At 41.5% G+C, this 10,454-nt stretch overlaps 1 pseudogene; it reads right to left on the minus strand.

The window, feature by feature from the left end:
• Positions 1 to 3,526: 3,526 nt before the first annotated feature.
• On the minus strand, positions 3,527 to 9,988 carry LOC136459614 (uncharacterized; annotated as a pseudogene).
• Between the last annotated feature and the right edge of the window lie 466 nt (positions 9,989 to 10,454).

The raw sequence follows: 10,454 nt of genomic DNA on the forward strand, positions 1-10,454 counted from the left end.
CAAAGATGGAAAATTAGGATCAGAAGTTCTGATGTCGGAAGTTGCTAACTGAAATTGACACGCAGAAGTTGGTGTCAAAAGTTGTCCGTGGAAGTTCTGAGACAACCTAAAGAATAGCCTCAGAAACAAGAGAGAGAGAAAAAAATTCAAAACTCGATCAAACTAAGTTCAAATGACACGGAAAATTTGCACACTCCCTAGAATATTGTGAAGATATCCTCATACCACCTAAAGATTAACCAAGAACAATCCAAAACCTTCAACTTCAAGATCTCCAATAAAACCAAGTGAGGCCTGAAAAGGAGAGGATTGGGGCTTAGAACTAAGAGATTAAGGGGGTGTTTGGAATCCAGTGACTAAAGTTTAGGTATTATATAGGGGTGTCGCATAGGGGTGTTCAGGATACTAATAAAAAAATAAATTATAGAATTCATCAGTAATCCGCGAGATTATTAAGCCTAATTAATCTATCATTAGCACATGTTTACTATAGCCCCACATTATCAAATCATGGACTAATTAGGCTTAAAAAATTCATCTCGCAAAATAGTCTCAATCTGTGTATTTAGTTTCATAATTAGTCTATACTTAATACTCTATGCATGTGTCTAAACATCCGATGGGACAGCGATAGTTGAGGAGGTGAATCCAAACACTCCCTAAGCTGGTTGTAAGGAAAATGGACTCTAGGTCCATTTACTTTGGATTTTGGTGTTTGATGAACAACACAATCAAATTGGATTAATGAATTTACAAGTAATTGTTTTGTAGTTTAATAGAGTGCAACACGTGACTTGGACGAAGGCGACATGATGATCCCATAATCAACACCATAAGCAAGACCCTAGAAGCACAAGAGAAGACCCAAGATATTAAGCAAAGTCTAAGCACGAAGATAGAAACCAAGCCGGACGTAAGATCGTGAAGAAACGAGCTCCACAAAGGTGATCGGACGCGGCCCTATGAGGACCGGACGCGTCCGATCAGTTGCTCGACAAAAGCAGGCGTCAGCAACAGTGATCGGACACTGAGCGAGGCAGTGACCGGACGCTGCGGCACTAGATGACCAGACGCACAAAATGCAGCGTCCGATCATGTCTAGAGAGGTTCTAGAGCGGCACAAATGCGACCGTACGCGACAGGTCGATGATGCCCAGACTCAGCAGTGCGTCCGATCACTACACGCACGCTCAACGGTCAGGACAACCGGATGCGTTCAGTCAGAACGACAGCAGCGTTCGATCAGTAGCAAAAAGCTAGGTTTCGTCCCCAACGACTACTTTCTCTATGAGGCTTATAAATAGACCCCCCCACTGACCATTTGAGTTGTGGAGAGCTGATGAAACATACCAAGGGTGTTGATACAATATTTTAGTGATCTCCACTTGCATGGTGCATAGTGATTCATTAGGTGATTAGTGTAGGTGCTTTGTGAAGTGCTTAGGTTGATTAGACCACCGTTTATGCGCTTGATCTAGGTTTATGCCTAGTGTTTAGTGAGGTTTGCATACCTCTTAACACCCGGTGCTTGCACGCATCATTGTTGTATATCGGAGGGGTTTGTAGTCTTGTGAGATCACACCAACCGTGTTTGTGGTGTGACCACCACCGTGTACCGAAGAGAACAAGGCCTGCGGTGGTTCAGCCGGAAGCTTGATAGTGAAGACGACGGGGAGCAGTCCGGGAGAGGCTTATCGGAAGGCACACCGGAGACCCACTTGCCCGTGGGGAAAGCCCGGGGCTATCCACGGAGTTATCTGACCGGGAGCTTGGCCCTTGCGAGGGGCTCCAATGAGGACTAGGGGAGCTTACGCGCTTCTCGATACCTCGATAAAAATACCGGAGTCGTCGACGGGAGTTTGCATATCTCTATCTTACTCTTTAGCTTCCGCATTTACATTGCAATCTTGATTTGTGCTTTACTTTCCTAGCTTAGTGATAGGCTAGTTGATAGGTTTGGAATCTAGGTTGCATAACTTTTTTTTACGGTAGAGATAACAATACACTAGCAAAATCGTAGTTACGCATTTAGATAATTTATCTTTTGTAGAGATTTTTGTAAGGATATAAAAAGAGACCATGGTTTAGAGTTAGAGTTTTAAATTATCTGGTTCACCCCCTCTTAGGCGTCACGGCCTCCTACACTGGTCCTCAAGACGAGGGACATTTTTTTACTATGTTCACCCGTCCATCAGACCATCCCGCTTCATGTATAGTCCCTCCCTCTGTCCTAGAATAATCGCATGTCTCACTCCTGATAAGTCAAATCTGTTAAACTTTAATCAAATATATATGAAATTATACTAATAGTTATGATTTATAATAAGTATCATTAGATTAAATATAAAATATAGTTTTATAATAAATTTATTTCAAGATACAAATGTTAATACTAACTTTTATATTCCTATAGTCAGACTTTAAAATGTTTGACTCTTCGTGAAGCGAGATATGCATTTATTTTGGAATGAACTCTAGGGCTAAGAGCATCTCCAAGAGTTCCCTAAACATCCTCCTAATCCTTATTTTTTAGAAAGATAAGAAAAAACCTTCTTCAACAACTCCTAATATTTACTCACTCCTAATCTTTAGGACTAAAAATTCCTTCCCCCTCCGCGTAACTTTACGCGGAGGGCGGCGGCGTCACGGGGGCGGGGTTCGCCGGCTGCTGCAGCGGCCTGGTGCGGCAGCGGAGGGTCGGCGTCGACGGGTTGCTGCTGCTGCCACCGGTGGCCGCGCTCTTGACGGCAGAGAAGAAACCGCCGCCGCTGGTGCTGCGTGGGCTGGGCGCGTCGTGCTGCGGCCGGCGCTTCTTGTTCTTGGCGTCGCGGTCGCGGCGTTCCGTCGAGGCCGGCGACAGACGCACGCGCAAAAAGGAGGAAGGTGGCGAAAGAGGTACCTTCGCATGGTGCCGCGCTAGGAGTACTACTACTACCTGCCTAGGAGTAGTTGCTCCGGACGCGGGGCTAGGCGAGCGGCGTGGCGGCGCCTCCCCGACAACGCGAGCAGCACCTCACGAAGACCAATGCCGTTCCCTAGAGAGAGAGAGAGGTGCTGAGCTGCTGGCTAGTTGGTGCGTTGCCTGGGGAGTTAAAAACGAAACGCTCCTTGCTTCTCTCTTTTTCCTCTTCTTGCGAAACTGGAGAGAGAGAAAGAGGAGGTGAAAGACAGCAAGAGGATGTCCTCTGCATCTCTCTCAGCTCAGCCTAGCCACGTCCGTCGTCTCTGACGATGGATGCAGGCGGCAACAGCGTGGGTTAGCACGGCGATGAAGAGGTTCGCGTGGGGAAAAAAACTGCAGAAAAAAAAAGTTAAATGAAACCAGCATTTGATTTTTTAGAAGTCAAATATTAGGAACTATTGGAGATAAACTTCCTTTTTTCTCTTAAAACCTTTTTAGGAATTGGTAAAGGAGAAATATATAGGGAACTCGGAGATTCTAAAATAATGGAGAAGAAACGAAACATGAAACAACTGCAGTCACGACTGCGGAGCGGCATCCATGGCCGTTGCCCGCTAGACCGAATAAGTAGAAAGGAAGCACGAAGACTAACTTATTACAATAGTTCATAATCCAAGTTTGCCACACCTAAGTTTAGGAAGCCTTGTTGGTCTCTCGAACCCACTCGTTACACAAGCAGAAGTGTTATCAGTCTAATTCACAAGGTAAGGTCGACCAAGTCACCTTCACTGAGATTAAAGCAAGAGCAGTCTTTATTTCTTGAGTATCATGACCATGAATTTTTGCCTTGAAGGAACAACAATGTTGGCCAGAAATAGATGACTAGTGTGCCTATTTTGAACTTCAGATCTATCAAAGATTTCATTCGTACAGCAATCCACAGACCTCTTCAAGCTGCATGACTCAGTGATTGCACCATCAAAGAGCCAGATTCGCTCATTCAGCCCACTAGTTAAACAACCGAGCAACAAAGCAAAACTGCTTTGCACTTCAGATATGAGAACCTCTACAGTCGCCTCAACTGCCCAATGAAGACGAGACAATGTTATATCAACTGCGCCATAATCGCCAGGGATGCGCATCGTACATGGCTTATTCCATATGCCTGCAGGGCCTATGAGTGATGCACCATCGATCAGTTGTAGGTCATCTTTTTCTTCTTTGCCTGTCTTGACCCTCATGTCATATTCGATCAGAGTAAGGTCCATCATTTCTATCCCTCGTTTAGGGCCAGCCATGTGGATAAGGGAACCCTACAAGATTATTATATTCATCATATAATAAGAATTATCTAAAGCTAGATGCTTCCCACGTAACAACATTCACTTAAAGGGAATATTTTACAACTGATAACCAAGATCTTCTGTCACGTATCAAACAAAATGTTTACAAAGTGCATAATGGTGATAGAGAGGGGAAATTGGACCCTGTTATTCATTTGATTTTGTTTCAAATCCCTAATTATCATAACCCTGTGTAAAATGAAAAGAGAAGACATATGTAGTGACTGGGATAATTAATGCCATCTTCATATATGCCTATAAATAAAGGAAAATCAATGTGTAGTGTACTAAGCAGTAATCAATAGTCCAAAACTTTCAATACGAGTTTTTTTTTTGGAATACATGTTACTCCCATAGTTTTATAATTTAATATGTTCTCGTAGTAAAGCATCCAAATGTAAGGTGCGTCTTGGAAGGAGCAAGTCTTCAAAAGTGGATTTTGACCTTTGATTTCTCTAACAATATATTGCCAATTGCTACAAAATCAACAGCGTCCTAAAAAATAATACTAGTATCAATCCATTAGTGCAACTTTTGTACACTAAACATTGATATAATTTGACCAATTTTTTCCAAAACTGACTTTTCCAAAACCAAAATACACCTTGGACGAAGGTAGCAGTTGCTTGTACAAACCAAAAAATTGCACTATTATTCTGCTATTTTTGACATATTAATCACACTGATGCATTTTTTATTACACGAAGGCTATTATATATATATATATATATATATATATATATATATATATATGGAACGACAATAAACTAATCCTATTTCTAATTATTAAGGAAATCAAGAGTGCAAACTGAACTTCATGTATACTAAATAATTTGAGTGCACAAACAACATTCACAATCTATCCCAACTTTAATGATGTAAAAGAAATTTGCAGTTGCAGTATGGTATATGAGAGGATGTAGTGATCCAACCTCATATGTTTTATGCATGCGAGATGTTTAGCCTTATATATTGTGAAATGAATAATAATGTACTCCCTCCGTCCACAAAAGAATGCAATTCTCGCTTTTCAAGAAGTCAAGCCATTTAAACTTTGACTAAATTTATATAAAAAAATACTAACATTTATGATATAAAATAAGTGCCATTAGATTAGTTATAGAATATATTTTTATAATAATTTTATTTGGACACATAAATACTAATACTATTTATTGTAAACTTGGTCAAACTTGAGCTAGATTAACTGGCGCGGATCCCATAATTGCATTCTTTTGTGGACGGAGGTGGTAATTAAAAATAAGGAAAATAAGTCTACTTAACGCACTTAAGTACAACACAAGGTATTTCCCCCCTAAATTATTCCATACCATCTACCACCTAAATGATTCTCTTGGGGGCCTCTGGTGGTGGTTTTGCCCACGTGGCAGCATCCACCTAACGAGCCATGTGGGCGAAACTGCCACCAGTACAGCCCCAAGGTGGTTTTATACTGCAAGGGGCGCTTGCAGCCAAATCTCAATACTAAGGGGTGTTAGGTACATGTATTCCATGAAATAATTGTAGTAAGTATGAATGTGCACCTGTTCCACAATGATGGGATCATCCCTGCTCAAATTGATGACATAGTTAAGCAATGGATCCAGTTCATCCCGCACTGCTATGTATCCATACAACTCTGCTACGCCACAATCCACTGGAATTTTAGCCAACTTTAACGATAGAATTTGCAGCATACAACAAGGAGAATGTTCCGTGCAAGTTCCATTGCGAATAATACAATTTGTGGGATCTGATAACTTCATTGCCTCCAACCGAGCTTCATAAAAAGTAAAGTCATAATCTAAGCTTGTGACTGTAAACAAATACTTGATATTCGAAAGTATATATGCTATTTGAGTATCACATGCACCGAAAAGTTCTTCAGGAACACTCAAAGAAAGCATTGGCTCTAATCAAAGCACTGAGCACAGGGCTAATGAGAAGATCCCAACAAAAATTGTATGGCATCTTTTGTCCCAAAGCATACAACGTGTGCCATCTATTTATATGAGATTGGTGTGCTAGGTGTTGACTGGAATGATTTCCAGTCAATTGGTGCTACAACTCAATGCCCTCTAGTATCACTTGAGAATAGCAAGGGAGGAGAGCAACCCCTATCCTTGTAATGTGATAAGAGTCCTAGTACCACCTAAAAGCTTATGTTATTTCACATAAGAGATTCTAGTGAATGTGCTAACACTAATGAGCCTCCTAACCCGCCTTTGTATGACAATAAGGCAGGTAGGCACAGAAGGTCAACAAAAAGGCAACCACTTGAGGTGCAGGGAAAAACAAGATGTCCAAACATGGAGTCAAACAACACAGACATTTCAACGAACCGAACCACGACTAGAAGAGATGTACTTCAAAAAAGCTGGTATTAAGCCTACAAAGCCAAGGAAGAAAGAAGCTAGTGAGATGCTTGAAGACCAACAGGATGAGGAGGAACCAATAAAAGCTCAAGGCCAGACTACCTCTACAGTAAACTAGGTATCCTGTTTCCTTTACCAACCTTCTAGACTATAGAACTTCACTTCTAAATGCTTTCTTCCCTTGTCACAGCTAAGGAATGTGTGTGAATTCATCACACAAAATTACAACCAAGCAATTACTTGAAAAGCACCTCTCCTACATCCCACTTTCATATCCAACATGAGGTCAGAAACAATTGATGCTCCACACACAACAACAAGCAGGGAGGATAGACAAGTACTGAAGAGGGTTAAGGTGCACAACAACTACCAAGACGAATTGATATCAATCAGTGAGGTAATGTCTCCTTTTGTGAAGGTTGTGTAGCGGCCAAAAAAAAGCACCACCTATAATTTTGCTAGATAAGTGGTACTCCCCCCTTCCCAAAAAAGAAAGTCATTCTAAGATTCAAAATCTGTGCCAAGAAACAAGTCATTATACCTTATTTAGCATGTGCATGCAACTGTCAATTAGAGTCGTATATGGCAAATAAATAGGGGCAAACAAGGTCATTTTTACTTTCTTGTTAATCTGTCCTAAAATTTCTAAAATGACTTGTTTTTTGGGATGGAGAGAGTACTCCCTCCGGTTCTCTAAAGCAAGTCGTTTTGAGGTTGTCTTAAGTCAAACATTTTAAACTTTGACTACAAATAACTTCTTTTGGGTTGAGTTTGAAAATATGAAAGTGATGTAAGTAGATTCATCTCGAAATATAGTTTCATAAAAGTATATATTGACTATATTTTATAAATATTTTATAGCAAAAAGTTGCAGTCAAAGTCGTTTCTTAAAGACCGTGTCAATGTCCAAAACGACTTGTTTTAGAGAACCGGAGGGAGTATGTGTTTTGGGAAGTGGTGTACATTTTAGAAAGTGGCAACCCAGTCCTCATGTTAAACAGGGGTGTTGGAAAGTTTGGTTGGCCCCTTCAACACCTAGTAGTCCTTTAGGTTATTAGTATGTGAACAGCCTGAGGACTTGTGATATTGATTGTGTTGCTACCTGAGGAGTTGAAATATTTGTATCATTGGTGGTTTGTAGCTGCACGTATGGAGACTTTTAAACCTAATCATAACTTGGACTTGGGATATTGATTGTGTTGCTGCCTGAGGAGTTGTCATGTGGGGCAGCCGGGTACCGGCTGCATGCAGCCAGGACGGTATGCCAGGGGGTGCCAGCTGTAATCAATGGCAATTAGAGTCTGGGGAATAGATTAGAGTTAGAGATTAGTATTGATGGGGAGAGAAACGAGGAGCTAGAGGCTGGGCACCTAGGGGCTGGGCACCTCTATTTATACCCTGTAACCAATTTAGGATGAAGCAAGCAATGAACAACAAACAATCCAGTTACCCCCAAATATTCTAGTCTCCCTCCACGCCGACTTTGCCCGGCCTTCCTCTTGGCAATGGTTATCCTCCCTATCCCCGATATGAACTAAGGTTTCATACCAGGAGTTGAAATACTTATCATTGGCGGTTTGTAGCCATACGTGTGGAGACTTTAAACCTAATCATAACTACAGCAGTGTGAATGCCCATATTTAGATTGCTATTTACGCTTATATCTATCATTTTCCTGTGTATTCTGCCATGCATGTACATGCTCAAAGACTGTAATGATCACCTGTTGCAGCATGATTTGATATGGAAGCAAATTTCAGGGAGAAGGCACTATATTATTCAGATCCACATGGTTATTTGGGCATTTATTTAATTACATAGCATGGAATAAGGTACTAGCCCATGTCAATAAAACTCTATATGTATGCCACCTCAGCCTCTCCCGTCAGGTAACAGCGCAGATTCCTATTTGTGCAAACGGTGAAAGTTGAAGGGCCTGCAAAAGTAAAGTTCATGGTTTGGAGTGGATGTGCTACTCTCGTCCAAGTGTGAGGATCTCTAGTGCAATTATCTCATAAGTCATAACTAAAAGAGTGCAAGGCGATGAAAGTTTGGGGGAATGTCGCACACAGCTCATATACAATAATCTCTAGGATCACAATAAAATATGTGGTTGTAGGATATGGAAAGAGATATGCTATGCTTAAGGAAACAAATCATATCTATAACAACAACAACAACAAATTAAAAATACAAAAAGAGATATTGATCACTTACTCTCATTATGGTCCGCAATAAGATAATCCCTTTTCCACCATGTATCCATACCCCGGTATATGGAACCATCACGGTGTCTACTTTTTGCAAGTATATTTTTCACAGTGTATTCTTCATCATCACTGACTTTTTTCTCAGTCACTGGCAACGATTTCTCCCCTTTGATTTTCCGTTGCGCTCCTTTGCTCTCCTTTCACAATTTGCCCTGATGTATCACGTTTGACATATAAAACCTCTGAGGTGACCCTACAGGCATCCTTATCGCTTCTGTCATCTCGAGCTATAACCTCCAAGATTGTGCCACTGGTATCAATGTTTTTCATGCCCTGGATGTCCGCAGAATGCTTGTTGTCCTCGGATATAATAATAACGTTGGCAGAAGAACCGGATGCCCCCATGTATGGTTTAAAAGACTCATCGTCTTTTACTCGACTGATGGTGGCCATGTTACAAGGTTCAGGAAGAAATCTATCATTAATCATTAGAGAGCATAAAAAGCCAATATCAGCATTTGACATAAAAATAAGATGGTTGCATCAGTGAGCATTGAAATCGTAAGTAACATTATCTAAGCCTGAAATCGATTCTAATTTTTTCGATCTCTTTTGTCTGCATTGGGAATCATATGGGATAAGAAAAAAAAACTTGTTAGGGGAACTACAGGCGGCCGAGCAGGTAGCCAGAACTAGTAAATTCCCCCACCTGCCTTCGAAAACCAACATAGGAAGGAAAAAATCAAAAACTCCACGTTGGTCACAATCCAGACCCGAAAACTAAAACTGCGCGAACTTTAGCATCAGAACGAGAAACCACATATCCCCCCATTTGCCTTCAAAAAACAGAGAAGGATAAATAAAAGCCCAAAATTGGCCACAATCCATATCTAAAACTACAGAAACGACGTAAAGGCGCAAACTTTAGCATCAGGAGAAGAAAACATACCGAGGAACCCGACGGACAGATGGATTGTCAAACACCATGTGTGCGGAAATTCGTTGCGCGTGCGCTGATGGCCACCAGAGGAGAGGTCGCGAGGGGTAGGAAAAGCGGTGAATCGGGGCAGGAGAGGTGGCAACATTAGGATGTCGGAGGAGACGTAGAATAGGGCGGAGGATTTGCATCAGAGCGAGCGGCGGCGGCGGGTTTGGGGCTTTGGGAACGGGGAATAGCCGAATAGCTCTGCAGCCTAATCGTTTGGGCGTGGCTCTTCGTAAACCATACTAAATTTCTAGCCGGAATAAAATTTTTTTCTCACATAAATCAGTTAATAGTATTTCTTCATGAACCAGCAACGAACCAACCAACCAAACATACTGCTGATTAGGGCATCAGGTCCTTATTAAAACCCACCACAAATTGAGGCTCCTTATTAAAACCCACCACGAATTGGGCCCACGATAGATGTTCCACGTAAAGATGGCAACAGGTATTCGAAACCCAAAACCAGATGGGTTTTTACCCTATTAGGTAAAGGTATGAATTACAGCCTGTTCGGCAGGCTGGTTTGTTTCGTTGCTGGTTCGTGAAGAGGTACTGCTGGCTAGTTTGTGTGAGAGAAAAATACTGATCCGGCTGAAAATTTACGATCATATACGATCGTAAAGCACCAGCCGAACA

This window comes from Miscanthus floridulus, chromosome 6 (genome assembly GCF_019320115.1).
Source record: "Miscanthus floridulus cultivar M001 chromosome 6, ASM1932011v1, whole genome shotgun sequence".
Classification (NCBI taxonomy): domain Eukaryota; kingdom Viridiplantae; phylum Streptophyta; class Magnoliopsida; order Poales; family Poaceae; genus Miscanthus; species Miscanthus floridulus.